We start from the raw sequence: 19,772 nt of genomic DNA, 5'->3' as shown, positions 1-19,772 counted from the left end.
TTCATTTAAGGAATGTTAAGTAACCACGTTCTCACTTGATGCACTGATTCCCACCCCGGTTTTCACTGGTAGCTGTGCTCAGAGGCACAGTCCCCGCCTCTGGTTTTGCTGGACATGAGAGCTACTGCAGTGCAAGCCATCCTATTGGAGAAGGAGCAGTCTTTCAACAATGTGAATCGAAGTTCTTGCCTTTTTTCTCGGACATATTTGTTACTTCAACTAAGTCATTGCCATCTGAATTCCTGAAAGCCAAATATCCTAACCTACATAAGGCTTTCTTATAGTCTTTATGAGAAAAGAGATGAGATCATTCCTTTTTATAGGTGCCTTTGTGTTTGTACTAACTGCTTCTCTTCATTTAACTGCTTCTCTTCATTTAATTATTCATTTAATATCCACTGTCCCTTTGCTCCTACCTGAAGCAGCAAAGCTCCAAAACACAAGCTAGACACATATAAATTTCAATGCAAATCAAAGGAAAGATGAATCTCAGAAAGGCATCAAAGAGCTGCATGGAAAACTTTCTGAACTATCCCCGCTCACAGTAGGCAGCCATGATAACCCCTGGCACCTCCTAAGGAGAAAGAAAACTAAGGAAGAATGGTGGTCTTCCAGTGCCAGCCCCTACTTCAAGGATTACAATGGGATGTAGGTGCCTAGATAGTCTGAAGACTGCTATTTCACAAGTTTCAACAAAATATTCAAGCCTGTCCATGAATTGTGTCCCCTGAACACACAAGGGATCATAAGTGCACTCTATTGTCTTCTGGCTGTGAGTAGAAGCTGGAGGAGAGCATTGGATCCTAATCCTGTCCCCAGGATAGGACAGCTCCTTCCAGCTCTCTACCAGACCTCCCAGGGGCACTGCCTTACCCCCAGCAGCTCAAACACCTGGGTGAGAGGTGCTCTTTAGATGGATCACATCAGGGTTTAAACCCTTCTAGGAATTAGTTGAATCAAGAGAATGATTTTCCTAGTCCATCATCTCAGTAGAGGTTTCTTTCTACCCTGTTGGTCTTGGAGAAGCATCCCCTGTCTTCAAACCATTTAGCTCAGTTTTACTTCTCACTGCTTGCCCCATACTCAGTATTCTTCTGTTTCTAGCACCTCACACTCCCACGTGCATTGCCATGTAGGGTATCTTTTAGGCACCATTCCTGACACGCACTCAAGTCATCACAGTTGTCTTTTCAGAAACTTCAGTAGCAGGGTAGTTTCTTCTATTATTCCCTCATCACATCATCTTTTATTTTCTCCAACTCTGGCAGCCTTATTTCCAGCTGGCTTGTTTCCATGGTCCTCATCCCTACATCGCCACTGTTCTCATGCTCCAGCATTCTGACCCATTCAGCAAAGCTGTCTTATACATACTCATTCCTGACTTCGGCAAAATGTTGGGAGTGCACTCTAGTCCTTGCAGATTTTCTAGAATTGTTCTAGAAAATGTTCTTTTCCTGGTGCCAGTTTCACACTCTTAATTACTTCCATTAGTTCTCCACCAGGTTTTCCAGCTTGTCTCATTTTCCACCTCCCAATTCAATCTTTGCCTCTTCCTGTTGTTTTCCATTTGATATGATGTTCACCTGCATGCTGAGCCTCTGTCCAAGCTTTCTGATCTTTTGGTCCCACCTTGTCAGTTATTCCTTCAAGACCTTTCTTCATCAGTGATACCAGATCAGTAATAGAGCTGAGCTGGGAAAATGGCAATGAATAATTTACCTGACGGGTGTAGTTCCTCTGTGTGTCATGGCATACCTGTGAGCACCTTGTGTTTGCCTGGACTGCCTCCAAGTCCTAGCCCCATTTAAAAAGTCTGTTAATCACCAACAGTTTTATTACTCAATCACAGGCTCATCAGGCTGGGGGAAGCCAAGCCCTGGAGATCTCTAGCCTGGCTCTCACCAAGTTCCACCAGCACCTGGGTCTCGCACCTGCTTCTGGCGCTGGCAGCTGAGCAATTTTCCCTGTATAGGTGCCTCGCTGCTGATGCCTTCCACGGCAGGGGAAAGTGAGAGATTCCCCAGCAGGTGGAAAATCTGGTTTTCACCACATTTGTGGAGGCAGCTTGGCCATTCCTCATCACTGAGCATGAACACCATGAGGCTGGCCTGGGCAAGCATGTGTGGCAGCCTGCTCCCACAGAGATTTTGAAGGGACATGGGGGCAGGGAGCTGTTTGTGGGATGTGCTGCAAGCCTTCACTCAGCTCCCATTATGGGGCAAATGCCTGATATAGACTTCTCCATAAGGAGTTGCATGGGCTACCAGGTAACTTTAAAATCTGATTTCAGTACCAGTTAAGCCAGAAGAAAAGTTTGTCAGCAAACTGAATAGCGTGGGGAGACCTCTGACTCTCAGAAATGTCAAGGATTATTCAGGGAAACCTGTGTGCTGGACACTTTGTTCCGAGTAATCCTTGTAATGAAAAATGGATATATAAACTGAGCCTAGCCCTTCCTCCGCTTGTAACCCTGGTCACAACAGACTGATAGACAGACAGAGAGAATGCAAGTGAGAGCACTGCATGTGTTGCTAATGGGTTGTCTCCATTCTCTGCAGGGGCGGGATTTTATTTCCCTTTTAGCTTCAAGTGCTGCCTTTACACAGTGGACTGCAATGTTGATTAACAGAAACAAGAAAGCCCATTGACCCAAACCAAAGCCCATTACAGTAAATGGATGCTACCCATTGATTTTTCTGCATCCTTCCTCCCACGGTCCGGTGAGATACGATGTCCCTACAGCTGGTCTGAAGTGCTGCTGCTGCTTGGAAACTACTTGGGTTGAGAAGGTGGGAAGTGGACCATGGAAGGTGCACATCACCCCACCTGTGCATCCCCACTGTCCCATGCTTTGGCCCCAGCATATCATGACGTTGCTTCCTATGAAACTGTGGGTATGTACAGCCACTCCACATTCAGAAATCATCATGGAAGAGGCTGTGCAGGTCTTGGGAGCAGGGTGCAGCTGGGGATATAAACCCCCTGGGTGTGGTAGGGGGGTCTGCTTCACAGCCCACTGATTTGGAAAGGCTCAGGAAGGGAAAAAGGCTCTTGAAGGAGCAAGTCCTGGCAAAGGTAGGCTGCTCCTCTGAGGAGGCTGAAGGGCCTGATGCAGAAACACATCATACAAACAGATGCACGCACAGTTGACTCCATCAGCTGGGGTTAAAAGGACTTGCAGGGTTACAAACCTGCATTTTCTCATCTAGTTCACAGAAGGTGACCAATCTACAACTTGGTCATCTTTTTGCCCTTGAAAAGCTTCACTGTCACTAGGGAGCCTGGAGATCCCATTGGTGTCAACTGGCGTGAAAATCACCACTCCAGACAAATGTAAGATATGTGCAGCTTCTACATCATTGCAGACAGCAAACTGTTTGCCTGGATATTCACAAATGGGAGTAGGCATAACTCTAAAAATGGAAGTAAAGAGCCCAGTGGGCACAAACACAAATGCGAAGCAACAGCAGAAAAAAACCCTTTGAAATACACTGACTACCATCCTGAGGCTGTTTTCTCTCCAGATGAAAATAGCTTTCAAGTCTCTAAATTTTGGCTAGATGTTTGGATACAGCAAAATGGCATCTATAAGTCAGAGTAGGTTACTTTTCACCTGGGATCTTTTAAAAATGTTATTATAACAGTTTAGAGAAAGTTGAGGATATTAAGCCACAGGCTCTTGGAGCGTAGTCTGCAGCACAATTTTATTCCCACAAAACCAGTGATGTGGCAAAGCAAGCCCTGGTAATATCTAAATGTGCTTCTCCCTGCAGCCTCACCATGGGGCTTATGACGCTTGGCTACATAGTATGTAGCGTGTTTGAATTTATGAGATTTGGAATTATTTCAGGATAAAGTCTCACAAAGATTTTTTTTTAAAAGAAGCCTACATGTTTAGAGCGCTAGAAAAACAGAAAAGAGGATAAATGAGACAAGAGTTATGCTTTGTTTTTCAAAATATTGTATTCAAAATGGGAAAACCCTTCCTCACTGTACTTCACCATCCTCCTGTAGAATGGAGTCCATGAACCCCAGGGTGCCCTGAGTTCAGAGAGCACATCCAGAGGGGGAAAAAAGGACCATTTGCCTCCTTGTTCTGTGTCAAGTGGTCTCTGTCTGCTGTGCTTTGAAGTCCCTGGCAATATAAATCAGGATTTCCCAAGCTGTGGTCATAGCCCACACAATAGGGATTGAATTACTGAGCATGTGGTTGCCTAAAGGCAGGCAGATCCCGTAGGCAGGGGCAGGCAGGGAGGGAGAGAGGCAAAGTGCCCGATTCCTCAGACCTCACACAAAATGCAAATGCGTTGCCCTTATTCGACCACAGGGAAATAAGGGGAAATAATGGTGCACTCCGGGCCAGCCCCGGCAGATTCTCCCCCACCTCCACCCTTCCCGGCTGCCCAGCTCAAGCTCTGCTTTGCAGTAGATGGTTTTCCTGGGGATAGCAGAGGAAGAAAAGACCAATTTCCTCCTGAGCTGAGTCCAAAATCTTGTCACATCAGAACTCATGTCCTATTTCCCACCTCTGTCCCCAGCTGGCATACATATACCAGCAACTCGGGTGGGAGATGGGCCATCTCCACACAGTGGTGTCGAGCGCCCCAGCTCCCTGTGTTAGTCATCGGTGGATCACACCAGCAATGAATAACCCAGCTCACACTCCTGCCTTCCTGCTTTGGGTCTCCGTCCCTCTCACCCACCCAGCCAGCCACCACTCCTTGCATCATCTGTATGATCTGCTCACTGCTGGGACCAACACCTGCCTGCCAGATTGAGATACAGTTGATCAATGGCATCAGAAGCTGCTGAGAGCAAGCAGACCTAGCTGGCTGCCTGGCTGGTGAGACAGATGGACAGACAACTGAGTTTATGGACCTCAGTTCCTCAGAAATCTGAGCTAAAATTAAGTGTTTGTGCAATGACAGTAGCAGTTCCTATGATGATGTGATAAGGTTGCTCTGGGCTCACTGCACATCTTGGACAACTGAGAATAAAAGGTGAGATGGCAATATCTGGCAATAAAGATCTCCCAATAACACAGACCTTCGTATTTCTATGGCTGACAAAGAAATCCATTCCTGAGCACAGAAGCAGAGTCACAGAAAATAAGGATGGAAGAGCCTTTAAAAATGAGTTCAGTCTTGTGCTCATCACCTGGCACTCACTGCCCTATGCCCCCAACCCAGCCCCAGAGGGGAGATCTCTGACTGCTAGCCACTGACTGTGCATCCACCCTCCTTCCATGCTTCTGGTACTTTGGGGAGCCTCCCAGAGACTTCTCATGACCAACCATCTCTCCACTCATGCAGTACTGGGTCACAGCTTACCTACTGCCCACATTTGGTCAGCTTCCTTGAAAAGAGTCAGTTAAGCCCTCTTTAGCTGATCCTCCCTTGCAGAAAAAGCTATGCACTGTTTGAGCCCAGGACAAAGCCTGTTCTACCCTTTTTATCCATCTTACTTGGGAGAGGACTTGCCCCTACATCCCTTTCAAAGGGACAGCTGCCTGCCAGGCTTATGCCAGCCCATTGTGTATCTGTGGGATGCTCCTGACTTCAGCAGAAGAGCAGAGTGATCATTCTCTTGCTGCATTCGCTTCTGCTTCATCTGGCAGGGTCACAGCAAAACAATATGAACAGTGTGCAGGTGGTCCCCAGACCCATAAGTTGCCTGCAGTGGTATGTTTCTGCTTTCTTCCTCCCACCCTACTTTCCAGAACAGAGAGGGACACCCAAGGGTGCTTCCCAAACTGCACACCTACAACACCACACAGCAAAGATGAGCAGGGGTCCAGGGGAAACAGTCCATCCCCTCTACCCCAAGGATAACTTATACCAACCCTCCCTTTTCTCCTTAGAGGAAGGCACAGGAAGCTTTGCCCTACAAGGTGATGACAGCCTTTTAGATCTATGGTAGTAAAAGAGATCGAAAAGCAAATTAAAAAGTACCATTGAGAGACATGAGCCAAGACCAGCATCTCCTGTGTCCAGTCACAGGGTCAATAAGCCAGTATGGGCAGAGGGATGGTGGGGCTATGCCAGCAGCAGCATGCAGGGAAGGGGCCAGGATCCCCTCTGAAACTGGCTTTGGGCAACTTCACTTCAGCAAAGCCTGTCCAGAAGCCCAAATGCCGCCTTCTCTTCAGAGCTCAGCTGTGGCTCTGTGCCACTGCACACATATAAGTATCAATAAAATATACTTTAAAAATAGATGGGCTAAACCCAGGGGCAGCTTCTGAGGCAAGGAAGTGGCCATTGTTCATCGCTCCTCTGCTTTTCACACCCAGTGCTGCCAGGGATGTTTTGCAACTGCTCCTTTTTGTCTCTCATCGCAGTTTGCTGGTACCGAGGACGCAGCAACACTTTGCACAGAGCAACAGGGAACAATTACGTGCAGTCATCACATCCAGCCATGCCCATCTCTGCAGGCAGAGCATCAGCATCCAAGCTGCCCTTCTGATTTGGAGCAGTCTCTGCTAGCATTAAATAGCCAACAAAATAAAATTTTGCTTATGACTAAAATACACTCCTGGGATGAATTTTTCCCCATCTTCTCCCTCTTATTCATTGTTCATAGGAGGTGAAGCATGTGCTGCACCCTGACACTCATGTGCTGCCTTCAAGATGCTCCCCTCTAGCAGGAATATGCCCAGCTACTGGGGCCAGACAAGGGCACACTAATGGGCTTTCTGTGTTCCTGAAATGACAAAAGAATACATGGCCTCTGCCAGGAGTCCCAGTCGGCTCCTGGTGAGAACCAGGGACACCAGAAAATAGAAATGGCTCAATCAAATGGCAGGGACAAGGGGAAATTTCCCAGTGTTGAAGCAGAAGCCACAGCTGAGGGATTTTGCTTTTTAGCCAGAATTTCACCTGAATGCAGCCACCCTCCTGGCTCCCCTTTGACATGAATCTCAGTCAACATCTCTCTCCTGTAACTGGATAATTATGTCAATTATGAGGGCGAGGGAAAATTTTCAAGCTTGTAGGTGCCAGCACAGCCTCCTGGAGCCAACCTCTCACCACACAGCCAATGCCTGTGGCTCAGGAAGCCTTCTGCACTGAGGATGGCACTCATCCCTTGGAAAGCTGTGCCAGGACAAACCTATGTGTGCACATATGGTCCATGGTTGGAGAAGGGCCAGGGCTGAGCTATGACCCATTCACCCCCTGCTCCCTGATTTGGAGGTGCCTCTGAGTCTGTCTGAGCCCACTGATGCTCAGGGCTGCAGCAGTGGGCAGCTGCTGTCTCCGTCCCTGAAATGCCACAATATGTGGCTCTGCTGCATAAACTGCTGTGAGAGAGATGCATTTCTTTTTTACCCTTTCCTTCCAAGCAGGCAAGCAAACCATGTGACCCTGTGAAAGCTGTGGTGTATGCTACGTGCCTGGGAGTGATCCGAGCCCCACTCCAGGTCCCTGCTGTGGAGCCTGGGAGCAGCACTGCAGCGAGCATAGCCCTGCAAGAGTCTACAGGGACAGAGATAAGGGGGCAGCAGCAGCCCCTGGCACACACCCAGAGGGAATTGCATGGAGATCAGGAGGGTTTTCTCTGGGTATTCCAAAAATACCATACCAAGGTATAGCCTAAAGTCATCTGGCAGCTCAAAATCCAGCTAAACAGCAGCCAAACCATGTTGGAGGGAGTAAAAGTGTCTTCAGTTACCTCTGCTGCCCACTGCAGGATGGTGCAGGACTAACTGGGAATACAGCACAGCTGAGCCAAGAGCCAGGGGTAGGAGGAGGATCCAGCACTGCCCCTGCCTGTACCCTTCAAAATAAACACTAGATTTCCATTGCATAGGCTTGTAAGGGAAGCCTAAGAGCACTTTGGATCAATTGTAGGGAAGGTCTTATTCATTCATCGGGAATTGCATTATTGTGCCACCGATGTCAAATGGTGACATGGCTGGAGTGGCAGAATGAATTGCAGCTTCCAGGGACTGGGCTTTGCTGTGACAAAAGAGGAAAATGCCTTTGAACCAGCAAACTGACCTGGGGCACAGGAATCTGAAGGTTTCTTTCAGTGCACCCAGCTCAAGCAGCAAACCAACGAGCTCAGCAGTCTGCAGGAAGAGCAGTGAAGTAACTGCAGATAAGTGATCTCAGAAGGACAGGAAGGAATGTATTGATCTAGGGGCTTGGAGACCACTTTCATGCAGAGGAGGCACAGGAAAGCCAGGGCTGTTTAGCCGAAGCCGCACAATTTTTTTGAAGCTGTGAGATACCTGCCAGAGGAAAAAAATGGCCTGGACAGGAAACGAACTGCCTCCTGCTTCTGTCTCATTACCAATGTGCTTTTTTGGCAGAATCATCTGAATTGGAGACACTGTTGAGTGCAACAGAGAAAATAAATTATCCTTTTCAGACTGACCTTTCTTTTATTTACCTTCATATGGATTGCCTGCCTCGCTGCAATCCGGAGGTCAAAGGCTTTTAAGTATGCAGAGATCTTCACCATCTGCCACACAAAGCCACCTTCATTCCAGGCATGGCCAGAGAGAGGCTTTCTCCTACTCTTCCCCAGTGCAAGCTCATCACAGTTTTCCTCCTCTGTCCTAGCAGAACCTCATCAGAGGATACTGCAGCAATTCTTATTCCTCCCATCCTCCTCAGGGCTGCTCCAGAAAGCAGGACTAGCTTTTCTATAGTGCCAACCAGCGTTTAACTTCTCCCTGGTTTTAAGTAAGAAGGTTCCTGGAAGAATTATGAGTAAATAGCTTTTGGACCTAGTCATCAGCCGCATCACGGGATATCACTATGTACACTCGGGCAATTTTTAATTGAAATATTTCTGGTTTTTTGTAATTATCAGGAAATCATTTTGAAATAGATACACATAAATGAGGCTGGGGCTGCAGCATGTGTGGGAGGGTAAGTAATGCACCAGGCTATAGTTTGTAGCTCTGATAATGGTTCAGCATTTCATTGATCTTAGGACCATTGGATACATCAGGCTGGAAGGGGCCTCAGGAGGTCTCTAGTCCACCCTGCTACTCAGAGCTAGGTCAGCAATGAGATCTGGCCAGGACACTCAGGGTCCCAGAGGGTCTTAAAAGCTTCTGAGGACAAAGAAATAGGGCACCCTCCCTGGACAACCCACTCCAAGACCTTGGCACCCTCACGGTGGACATTCAGTTTTGTGGCAAAAGGACATTTTCAGCCTGACTGCCCCCAGCCAGGCTGGTCATTGCAGAGGGACAGGGCTTTGCATTTGTCACTGTTATATTTCATGGAGTTCCTGATGACCCATTCCTCCAGGCTGCCTAGATCTCTCTGAATGGGAGCATAACCATAGAATCATAGAACCATTAAGGCTGGAAAAGACCTCCAAAATCAAGTCCATCCTTTGACCAAACATCACCATGTGAACTAAACCATAAAACTAAGTGCCACATCCAGTCGTATCTTGAACACCTCCAGGGATGGCGGCTCCACCACTTCTCTGGGCAGTCCGTTCCAATGCTTGACAACCCTTTCAGTGAAGAATTCTTCCTGATGTCCACACTGAACTTCCCCTGGCACAGCTTGAGGCTATGCCTTCTTGCCCTGTTGCTAGTTGCCTGGAAGAAGAGACTGACTCGGATGTGGCTACAGCCTCATTTCAGTTAGTTGTGGAGAGAGATAAGGTCCCTCCTGAGCCTCCTCTTCTCCAGACTGAATAAACCCAGCTCCCTCAGCCACTCCTTATGTGACGTACTCTTTAGAACCTTCCTCAGCTCCTCTGGTACCCTCCAGCACCTCAATGTCTTTCTTGTAGTGAGGGGCCCAGAACTGGACACAGGACTCGAGGTGCACCCTCACCAGTGCTGAGCACAGGGGGACGATCTGCCCTCATCCTGCTGGCCACACGGTAATGATAGATCACCTCAGTTCAGTGTCACCTGCAGACTTGACAAGTGCTCTCTGTTCCATCCTTCAGATAATTGGTTAACAATGTTGAACAGGACATGTCCCACGATAGTCCCATGGTACCCCGCTTACTGGGCTGTGGGAAGAGCACAACCCATTAACCTCTGATCATCCAGACAGATTTTTAGTTTTACCCATCTGGTTGCCCAGCCATCCGGACCTTAACACTAATTCAGATACAAGAGTATGTAGGAGAGGTCACTCCATGGTTTTCCCAGAGAAGGGGAAAGAAAGGGGTGACCAGTCTGTAGTTTCTAGATCATACTTTCAGCTTTTTTCCACCAAGATGGGTGCAACACTTGCTTTTCTCCCAATGTTAGGAACCTCACACAATCTCTATGAACTTTCAAAGTTAGCACATCATCTCCAAACTGTACTTATGGACTCATGACGCTACACTCAGGTGAGCACGGTGGCAAATCTTCCAGACCTCTTACATTGTGCTCTTCAAAACAGCAGAGAGGAGGAAGAGGATGGTACATTTGAAAAGCTTGTCTCTGCTAAAGGGAATATGTTTCAAAACAAATATTAATGAACTTTCCAAGAAATAGGACCATGTGTAAGACTCGTGAAAAGAACCAGGGTGTGGATTCGAATGGCTGGCACTACCACCTTCTCTCCTCTTCACAAATTTTGTTCTCTTCCTGGTAATTATTTAGCAGTGTACTAACAACAGTCTTTGTGAGATCGGAGGCTTGATTTCTAAGACAGTGGACATGACAAAGCTGTCGGAGGAATAACACAGAACAGCATCACCTGTGAAATGGTACTATAATCACCTAAACAGATAAAAGTGTCTGCAGGTCCCTTCCATGGCTGCATCTGCACCATGGACAGAGCAAAAGAACAAGACACCATGAGAAACGCCTCTCTCCTCTTCTAGTCCTTTGCAGGAGGTCCTCAAAGGAAAACTGTGGGAGGGGAAGACTGACCCAGCCTGCTGACTCACTCAGGCATGCAGAGGGATCTGCCTCCCAGAGGGACTTGACTCTGGTCTCGAAAAGGACTGAGATCTCCTGCACTCAGAAAAAGAACAAAGTCTTTCAGCAAGAAACTTCCATCGGAGCTCTCACCATGTTTGCTAAGGGCCAAATGAAAAAAAATTAAAATTACTGGAGTCAACAGAAGACTTTCCATGAGCTACTATGGGAATCAGATGGGGCCACATTTCTCAGTACCTTTTTCTTTTTGCTACGCCTCTCTATTGGCAGTCCTTGGAGACCAGCCAAGTCTGCTTCCTGTGCTCCTCATTTATCAGCGTACATCTAAAAATCAATAGCCTTGCACTGGCTACTTCTGTTAGTGCATTATCATTTCCTGCAACAAGGATAGCTTGACAAAATGAAGTCTCAGCTAATTAAAGTCTGTAAAACAGTTGTGTTGACACTGGGTCCCAGCACTCTTTAGGCCATTTCAAACAGTTTCTTCTGGAGGAGACTCTAAAAGATCTTGACTCCTTCACCAGTCCATTTGCAGTTGCTACCCTTGTGTGGTGCTTAGGCAGGACACTGTCCCCCATCCATTGATAGGAATTGCTTTGATTTGAATGATGTGAGTGTCATCTGGGTTCAATGGGCTGAGAGCCCTTTGCATCACTGCTGACACAAAGGCACGGAAGCTTCCATCCACATGCAAATTTCCCATCTGTTAATGCTGAAACCTCCCTCACTGCATATGTGGTCCTTCATGTAAATGAGAATTAACCTTTCTGATTTCCAAAATGTTTGCAGCAGAACAGACCTGCTCAGAGAAAAAAATTGCTGAATGATTCCCAACGGTTGGCTAAGGCAGCCCAGTCACACCTTGTAGCCTTTGAAAGGAAGGAAAGGAAAGGAAACTGTGCAGCAATTTTCAGTTTGATGATAAATCCCAGGGTACTCTGGGCAGAGGAAGACTGAGCAAAATCTATCAGGCAGCTGTAGCTCTCAAACAGTCCATCAGGCCAGTCAGGCTTGACAGATTTATCAGACCAATTTGCGCAACAGCATGTAACAAATTAGCTTCAAGTATTTATATAAGGTGGATCCTCAGTTTTTCAGACAGATGGAAAAAAAGCACTGAGGGACCAACACAGGAGTAAAGCTAAATAGGGCAAAATCAGTACAATCTCCATCCCTGTCTGCCTTTTCCTAACAGGGATATTATGTCAGCTTAGAGCTGTATTCATATGCTCATAAGAAAATCTCTCTTACACTTTCTCAACACATAGAGAAATTGGCATAAGACAAATGCAAAAAGCCCAAAGGAGATGATGTGCTGGAAGAGGAAACTAAGAGCCTGGCTGTGAGACAGCTGCTAGTGAAAGCAGACAGCCCTCTGGTTTGGTCCCCTGTGTTCCAATATGAAAATTTACACCAGCCCAAACTCAGTCATCACATGATGTACCTGCACACCAGCCCAACATCTATAGTCTAAAGCATTTCTTGTATCGTCTCAGAGTACAGCAGTCTTATTTCCTCCTTCCCCATGTGCTGTGCCTGATGCAGTCCTCAACTATTTGCTCTGAACCTTTCCTGCGACTGCTTTTTAATGACTGCACTAGCAGAGCAGCTATTGCTCTGCACACAACTGCATCATAAAGATGCCTACCTCATATAAGGAGACTGATTCCCGCTACTGCAGCTTGGCTAACCAAATTCTGCAGCTGCCACATAAAAAAAAAAAGGTATGAAAATACACAGACCACTGGTACAGGATCCACACAGAGATATAAAATGGGGAAATTATTGTAGGGTTTTCCTAAAGAAGTTCAGAGACCTGCCCATTCATGGTTTCTTGATAGCACCTGAAAACCTGGCAGCCTCATCTAGGGTATGATCCAGATCCAGAGGTGGTGATCTCTGCCTCTGTCTGTGCTTGGGCCGGCAGTCTCAAGAGGGAGCAGTGATGGAGAAGCCATGAGAAGGAGATACATCTCCTTGGCATTGCAGGATTTATGGTCCAGTGTTGACAAGATGTTATGCCACATAAAAGGGCAATTTTTCACGTTGATGAAGCAAATTCTGTGCTTAAAAGAGGTGTAAAGAAGGGACATGACATAGAAAAAGAAAAAATTTTTGTTGAATCAGATTCAAACATTGTGGCTGGATTTTCAGTCTAGAAATGAATAATAGCATTTATTACATACTTCTGCATCTTTAGTGTATCATACACAACCTTTTTTTTCTGGTTTCCCGTAGAAAAATACTGTTTTCATTACAAAAATTGGACAAAAAGTCAAGCTGCTTTTACAGTACTGCAAAGGTGACTAAAAGGGCCTGCTCTGGTAATTAGCATTTGGTGAGACCTTATTTTCACCTTTAAGAAAATATCAGTAAGCACAAACACCCTGACACAGGAATGGCAACAGGTACAGGAGGGAAAATCCTGATCTGCAGGTCTGTGAGTCCCGTGTGAGGACCTGGCAAGAACATAAAATGAAAAGCCAAGGCCTCTGCTCTCCACACTAGTCACTTCTGCACTTCCTTATGAAACCAGGTCTCTCCCCTGGAGAACTTCTTAACACAGAGCTCTTTTCACAGACAGAAATTGTACTTCTACAAAGAAACAAGCTTGAAAACTGCAGCTGTAATGGACTATTGGATGTCAAAATTCAGCACCTGTATCCAGGGATCAATAGAGCCTCCATATGACAGTCTGCAAAATCCCAAAGTGCTGGCAGCAGCATTATTTACAACCAGCCATTCACTGCTGATGCTCAGACACTGCGGTACCCTGCTTGCTTCCCTAGCTGAATTGCACTAAGCCTTTTTCCTCCTCTTCCCTTACTGTGCTACCTTTAACCTTGGAAACCAGCATCTCTGACAGCAATTCTGCTTCAGGGGAGCTGAACATATGATCTCTTTCTTGTTCCACAAACATTTTGTTTCAGCTTTGGTTCACCACCCTTTTGACTTATTCAGCCTGACAGTGCAATTAGGGTTCTCCACACCTCTAATTTAAACCTCCTTAAGCAGACGAGCCCAGCTCAGACAGCTCCCCCACGCAACCGCCAAGCCCCTCGCTGCTGCCAGCCCACACTGGTGCCAGCAGGGCTGGGGCTGCCCAAGGCTCACTGCCCAACAAAGGGCCAGGAGCTCTGCGGGGCTATCAAGTTTCATTCCCTTCTCACTCAGCAGATAATAAGCTTCAGTGAGGGATTTTGCAAATCCCACTGGCTCTCCAGGAAAGGTCTGTCAAGTCAGGGAGTATTCATCCTGGAGGTGTAGGGACTGAACCATTCACATTTAAATACCTCTCAGAGGCTGAAAAAGTGAGTTGTACATTGAGTGTCATTTATGTCATGCTCTCAGAAGGTTCATTATCTCCAGGCTCTTCTGTTTGCTCTAACCCTCCAACATGAAAGTGATTTTTGTCTCCATTTTTCATTTTTCCACCTGAAAAAGGAGATATGTCTCTCCAGGTTTTGGAATCAGCCTGCAGGGACCAGAGGAACCCTTCAGGTTTTCCCTTGCAGCAATGATATTTCACTCTAAGAAGGATGCGAGGAATCTCCCTGTTTGCTATCTGTTGGCCAACTCTTCCCTCTTGAAGCACAGGGGAATACCTACACCTATCCTCCAGGCAACTATTTCCAGCAGAACTGTTGCCTGAAAAAAATAGAGCTGACTAACTTCTGCACACTGATTCCCCTTTCCAGGAAACAGGAGAAAAGCTCTTTACTAAATCAAAGGGCAGTTGAGTTAAAGATTTAGATACCCCAACACCCACCCAATATCTTTAAGACCACACTCCCTCAAGCAGCCCATGAACTTGTGCATGCAAGCCTTGCCGCAGACGGATCCTCCCATCCATGCACAAACTACAGCACTGATATCCCTGCCCTCCTCAAAGGCAGAGTGGGTGCTTGGCACATACACAGGCAACAAGTCACCACACCTTAGAGCTGCTTTAATTTCCAGAGGTAACAAGAGGCTTCTTAGTGCCTGGCTGAAGTCTCCAGGGCTTAACCATTAACTTTTGAGTGACAAAAACCAGCCAGGCACAGGAGCACACACATGATATCTGACATGAACAAAAGCTTCCTTGTAACTCAACCACCAGGCAGAAGAAACTATATCTTTGAAGAGTGAAACCCTCACTGCCCCTCCAGTCCCCACATCCATGGAGCCCAGGGGGAGACAGCAGCTGCTGGGCCAGTGAGACAAATGAAAGCAATGGGCTTAGACCTGGTACCCTGCAAGACCTTTGGAAGCTCAAGCCTCTCCATCCCACTGGTGGGAGCATGCCTCCAGGGAGCTCATGGGAGCATTTGGTTCGGAGGAGTTACCAGCTCCAGCACTGTGTGCTGGACTTGGGAAATAAAGGGGTGCAGCGAGACTGCTCCCTGGCAGTCAGGTTGAGCCATGCAGCACCATGGTAATCAAGGTCAGCTTCTGAACAGGGGCTGGAGGCACAGATGAGCAGTTGTGCAGCCATGGGAAGCTGGCAGAAGTGATCTGCACTGACTGCATCTCCCCAGTTGCTCTCCAAGGACAGGGCTGCCTCAGGGTGTCCCAGCCCTGCAGTTACATCCCAGCCTCCCAGTTGTAAGCTGAGGATTATTCTAACGTGACAAACCTTGAGATGGTAAAATGCACTGGCAGCTGAGCAGCACCCAGGCAAGTTCCTCCAAGGGCAGTTTGGGATGCTGAAGTTAGGGCCAGTGATCCCAACCCTGGTCCACTGTGACAAGGAGCTCCAGCAGCTGAGAAGAGGAGCAGGTCCACGTCCCAAACTACCTCCCGAAACTCTCTTCCCCCACCTATCCCCCATGGTCCCAGGGGCAGGCCTACACCAGCGCAGCACTTGCCTCTGCAGTAGGTGCAGAGCTTAGGATGCTCTTGACCCATATCTGCTGTCAAAATTAGACCTGGAAAAGCACCCCAGGGGTTACGGCCTCCCTGCTGCAGGAGGGCCAGTAGCTCTTACTAGTTTGATCACCAGTGAGGTTCTTTACTGCAACACACTGTCTTAACCCAAGTAAAACAAGCAGATGCAGCTGGAGCTGGGGGCTGGTCAGTGTCATGGATGGTAGGTCTGCCCTTTTCTTGGAAGCTCAAAGTGTGTTCCTCTCCTCCAGGCAGTTCAGACTACACATCAACAACCGGAGCCATGGGCGAGTCCTGTCCGCAGTTCAGCGGAGATGGCTGTAGAGGGACAGGGCATCCACATTGGCAATGTCTTTTTCCAGTCGTTGCTGTGGACTCAGCTCAGAAGAGCAGGTGTCTGGTAGTGATCCCTGTCCTCTGCAGCCAGAAACACCAGACTGGGAGAAAATCAGAATGATGCGATGCTCCAGAGATGGTCATTGCTCAGAGGACAAGAGAAATAGAGCCTGGTGCAGCCTTCGTATCTGTTTGTTGAGAGAACAGCCTTCCCTGGGATGCTGTTAATCAGGGTGACAGGAAGCAAAAGATTTGGCTGACACCACTTAGTTAATGCAAGAGAAGACTTGCATATTTGCTTTCCAGAATACACTGAGTTTACTGAACGACACAAAATTCAGCTGCTGGTGCAGTCACATGGATTTGGTAGTTTCCTTGGTTGAACACTTGCTGACTCGCCACACTGACATTGCATCCCACTCAAGATCTTTGTGTTTCTCCTCTCACAACAGTATGCACAGTTGTGGTGACGACTTTCCCCTCAGTAAGGCTGCAGGGCATGAGCTCCCTGCCAGCTCTGCTCCTGCTGCAGCAGAGCCGTAACCTTGGAAGCACTGGGGATTAATGATCCTTATTTAGGGACACATGCGAGCTGCAGAAATTAAAGAACTGAAATCCAATCTTTCTTTAATTTAGCCAGCACAGGTAACAGACGGATCCAGGAAAGACAGACGCCAGTACGTATTTTCCTGTCTCAGTCTGGAAGTCCAATATCATCTATCCAGCAGAGAGCTGACTTCCAGTCTAACCTCTATGGGCAGTTTCAGTCTGTTATTCTGCTCCCCAATGACTGGTGTGACATCCTAATCCCCCTTTTTTGCCAGGCAACAACTGAAAGCCCCACAAAATGACAGCTTGTCAACCCCTCCAGGCCCCCATTCACAACCTGAGCTACTTCACCCTGGCAATTAGCTGCTGAGTGTGGGCAGTGGTCACTTCTTTCCCACAGTTGCTCTTTCTGGCACGGACAGCTGCTGGTCAGTCAGTTTTGACCAGCCATTAATGGTTGATTGTATGGTAGGCACCTAAAACTTCTCCCATTGTATCTTCCTGATCTTTAGTTCAAAGAAAAGATGAAAGTACAAAAAGAAAATAGTTGTTTCATCCCACTACCTTGCCTCTATCCAAACAAAATAGTAGTTGAAGAGCATTTTCTGTTAGATGAGTCAAAACATTTACTACCTATAAATTCAGCATCCTTGGAATAGATAAAAGCAAGGTGCTTGCATCTGGCACCGCTCAAGTCATCAGCTTCTGCCCTAAGGAACTGCAGTTCACATTCTCCACCAGCTAAAACATAGTAAATTATTTCCTCAAGCCTGCTCCAGGAAAGCACAAACATCACCTTGACTCTGATCAAAATTCCTTCTTGGGCAGCAGGAGACTTGCAGAGATAAACTCCTGCTGGGCCACACGATACACTGGCCCTGCAAAGGCTGGGCCTCACATTATGCACTTGCTTGTACAGAATGGAGGTAATGAAGTATTTTTTCCCTAAGAGCTGGGATCTTCATTGATCAGTAATGTATTGTCTGAAGGACAAAAATATTAACTTGTTGGAAAGAGTTTGGCATCACTAATTTTGGTAATTCTTGAAATTCTATCAAATTTTCATTGATACGATGATCTATTTTCCTGTTCAGCTGTTCTCCTCCAATTACATTTGGTGGCAGTAAGTGCCACTCATTGAATAAAAAAATGTTTCTATGGAACCTTTAAATCACCTCTGCTCTAAAGACAAATGTAAAAACTGGGCCAATAAAGCCACAAGACAAAAATAGAAGTTCTCCATCCATTTCTTCTGTGTTAATCATAACTGCAGCTATTCTAACCTTTCATTCTCTTCAATCTCTCTATAATATTTCTGCCATCTCACTATTTTTGTTAGCATTTTCAAAATCTGAAGAAACTTGCAATACAAAGTATCTGTCCATGATGCCCAGAACTCAGACTGATGCAGGTAATTTTAAAATTCAAAAGTTGTATGACTACTTTGCTTTCTCTACCTATGCCATCCTTCTCATTCCAAACTGCAACTTCATTTGTCATTGTGATCCACTCCATGAGCTTGATAAGGTATCATTACATTTTCATTTTTTGTGAGCTTGACTTTAATAATCTTCACTATTTTCTGTCTCATTGGTCATTCCTTTTCCCGATTAATTTAAAAAACCAAAACCAAACCCTTATCAATTTAAAAAAAAAAACAACAGCAGAAGTCAATCATAACTACTGAAAAAAAACAGAGCATAATAAGAGTTTTTTAATTATACAGTCTAGTGTAATAAATTGGTAAGCAAATTAGCTATTACCTTTTAAACCTCTTCACAGGTATGTACATGTGGCACAGGACAAACATGCCTCTACTTTATTAGGATTGTTAACAGCTTATTATTATGAACCATATTTTATTGTCAGCCTCTTGAATAACAACAAACCTTTCATTGTGCAAATAAGCTTGAAACTGAGAAGCTATAGCCATGACAGAATACCTAGGAAGAACCTAAGAACTTCAGAAGAAATAAAAGGGGTAGGAAATCTCCTTTAAGAGTCTTAACAAATCTTGGCATTTTTGCTGATTTAAGCACAGAATTCTCCTCATTTTTAATAGCGCAACTGTTATTAATCATCTAAATGCCAATTTCCACAGGACATATAACTCCAAATCTCCTTAAGCTGACCCACTTAATTAGCATAAAGTTAGCATGAGAGTTTTTGATGAAGTATATCCATCCCCCTATTTGCTTCTTGAAGCAAGATTTGTGTAACAAATCTTATGGGAGCACACACAGAACCATAAAATACACAAGCTTTACTTCCCCGGAGAGCAATGGCAGACACTCCTGATTTCTGGCTAGCCCTGGAACACCTGCCTGCCTTCTTACCTGTGAGACAGGAAGGAAGTTTTTTCAGAGTGCTGTATGTTTCTCTTCTAAATTAAATCACCGTTCCTCCTGTTGCAAATGCAGTGTACTAATGAAAGGTAGTCAGAAACTGCAGAGATCAGCACTGGATTAATATTGATGCAGCTCCTTAGCAAAGCCTTTAACATTACAGTGGCCACAAAATTTTATTTCTCCAGCAGCTGAGCTGATCTCCAAGACTGTTTCAACAGTCATATTTCTGCTATCATTTAAGAAAAACAGAAGTTGCAGAGTACTTTCATTGTTACCAGATAATATGGAATCACAGAATGCGTAAGGCTGGAAGGAACCACAGTGGTTTATCTGGTCCAACCTCCCTGCTCAAGAAGGATCATCCTAGAGCACATTGCACAGTATTTCATCCAACGATTCTTGAGTATCTCCAGTGAGGAAGACTCCACAACCTCTCCGGGCAACCTGCTCCAGTGCACAGTCACCTGCACAGTAAAGAAGTTCTTCCTCATACTCAGGTGGAACTTCCTCTGCATCAGTTTCTGCCCGTTGCCTCTTGTCCTATTGCTTGGCACCACTGTCAGGAGAGTCTGGCTCCTTCCTTTTGACACCCTTCCTTCAGATACTTATAGACATTGATGAGGTCCCCTCTAAGTTGTCTCTTCTCAAGGCTGAACAGGCCCAGATACCTCAGCCTTTCCTCGTAAGAGAAATGTTCCAGCACCTTAATCATCTTTGTCACCCTCCACTAGACCTGCTCCAGGAGTGCCATGTTTCTCTTGTGCTGAGGAGCCCAGAACTGGACATAATTTTACAAAAACTGACAGCAATCCAGA

Source organism: Corapipo altera, unplaced genomic scaffold (assembly GCF_003945725.1).
Source record: "Corapipo altera isolate COAL_440 unplaced genomic scaffold, ASM394572v1 0, whole genome shotgun sequence".
In the NCBI taxonomy this organism is placed as follows: domain Eukaryota; kingdom Metazoa; phylum Chordata; class Aves; order Passeriformes; family Pipridae; genus Corapipo; species Corapipo altera.
Note: the sequence above shows the minus strand (reverse complement) of the source record.